Here is a 2399-nt window from a genome sequence, read left to right on the forward strand (position 1 = left end):
CAAAATATTTACTTTAGTTGTTAGATGTCATCAAGTCCATCCCTACTCATAGCGACTCTATACAGGGTTTCCAAGAAGTGACTTTATGTGTTCCAACTGCAGACCTTGGGGTTAGCAGGAGAGTGGGATAATGCACCAGACTAAAAGGTCAGTTTGAGCTACAAGGTCAGTGGTTCAAACTCACCAGCCACTCCTCGGGAACCTCTACAGGGAAGACACCTAACTACAACAACATTTATTCTGCAGTGCTACACGAGGACTCCCAATACAATATTAGCTACTTAAATTCAACCATATATAAAAATGTTTCATGAATTCACCATGACAAAGCTTAATTTATTTCAAGAATGAAAAAAGTTGATTTAGCATTCAAAATTCAGTCTATATGATTCATAAACTAAGGAAAAATAATGTAACCATTTCAAAAAGCACAGAAAAAAAAGCTGACAAAAATTCAATACTTAAGTATTATGACTTCTCAGCAAACTAGATTTTAAAGAAAACTTCTTCAATTGGCTAAACAGCATTGTGAGGTGTGGAATCACATTACCGAAACCAGTTTGGCCTTTTGATGCTGGTCCCATAGCCTCACCTACTCTGACCTGGATTGGCTGAGCTGTCTCATCTGGTAGTGTTCATTACCAGGATTTTCTGGGGGCCTTCACCCAGTCTGAGAACCATTACAATTGGCTGGAGTCCTGTGTGGGGGCTGATAAAAACCTAGAACAGAAAGTGTCAGGTGGGGCCTCCTGACCAACAAGAGCCAGGAGAAAAGTTGTTCTTTAGACAAGGGGCCCTGGACTATGACCCTCCTAGATTTGGTAAACTTGTGACATTGATGGAGGCAGTGGCTACAACAGCAACAGAGGGGACAGGGACAGTCAGTTAACCCAGACAGTGGCAGGAGAGTCCAAAGACCAAACCCTAGTCAAGAACTAAGAATGTCCGCTATCCAAGCCTGGTAAGTGACATCACTGAGCTTCCAGTTTGAAAGTTTCCTGGTGGATGAGAATAAACACTGGTTTTGGCGAATGGTAAAGGGGTCGGTCCCCTATAAAACATAAACTGGTCTCCCTGAAATGTTGAAGCCCTATGCTATGCCCTCTCCCAACTCTACTCTACGCATATTTTTGTTTCTGTTTATGGCCTGTTTATGCCCTTCTCTGTTGTATTAAAGTCATTATTGTAGATGAAGTGTTTTTGTGAGTTCTCTGTGACTTTTGCAATGAATTATAAAATCCAACAGAGACAAGAGTGCCATGGGGAGACAGCTAGTGACATAAAGGTGGAGAAGTTGGAGAGTGGGGGGATGTTTGATGGGAACTAGCTTCCTGCTCTTACAGTCTGAGGTGTTACATCAACAGTGTCCAAAAGAGTTCTGTTTCAGGAATCTACAGGAAAGCTGCAGGCTAGAAGTTTACCACATAAAGATTAACATCTGTCATAATACTTTATACATAAGGAATTTACAATTCTTTGTAGAATTACCTACCACTTTTATAACCTTTATCGTAAATTGGTATCTCTTTGTATCTTTTCTAATTAGTTCTCTCTTGAAATCAATCTTGTTTGATGAAACTTCATTTTGTTACCATTTTACTATATATCATCATACATTTTTTTTCTTTTAATCCTAGGTCAATATTTTTGCTAATATTTCTTTTATACAATGCTTTTTGATACTTTGTATGTTATCTTTTTCTTTAAAGAGGTGTTTCACAGTTTATGTTTCATTGGGAACTGACCGACCCCTTAACCATTCCCCCAAACCAAATGTCTATTCTCTTCCTCCAAGAAAATTTCAAACTGCAAGCTCAGTGATATCACTTGACTGGGTCATTTCATTTAGTTTAATTAATAGAATACACATTTGATCTCCATCCTAAAATTTTCTATTCCTTTTTCAATTCCTAATCTTCCTTTGTTTCCTATCATTTGTTCTATTGAACATTTTTGTGTTGTTTTGTTGTGAGTTTCTTTTATAAATGTACAAAATTTCAATCTAGTAATTATATAGATCAGTTAAAGTTATTTTGTAATGAAAAGAAACCACTTATGGTAAAGTGAAGTGGTTCTAACCTGGAGAACTGAGGGCTAGTAAAGTAGGCCAGAGGACTATGCTTCACATCTTATTGGCATATCCTCGGGGCACTCACTGGGTCCTTGTGGCACAGATGTTGGTGTGCTTGCATACAAAGGGCGGTGGCTACAGTCCACCTGCAGTTGCCACAAAGGAAGAGCCTGACAATCCACTTCTGGAAAATCAGCAATGTATCTCTATTAACGGAAATTATATACATATATATGACAGCTGCTGAGGGGCCATTAGATAAACACTGGAGTTTCAAGCACAAAGTCAGCAGTTCAACCTACCAGCTACTCCTCAGAAACCCTGGACA

This window comes from Chrysochloris asiatica, unplaced genomic scaffold (genome assembly GCF_000296735.1).
Source record: "Chrysochloris asiatica unplaced genomic scaffold, ChrAsi1.0 scaffold00220, whole genome shotgun sequence".
In the NCBI taxonomy this organism is placed as follows: Eukaryota; Metazoa; Chordata; class Mammalia; order Afrosoricida; family Chrysochloridae; genus Chrysochloris; species Chrysochloris asiatica.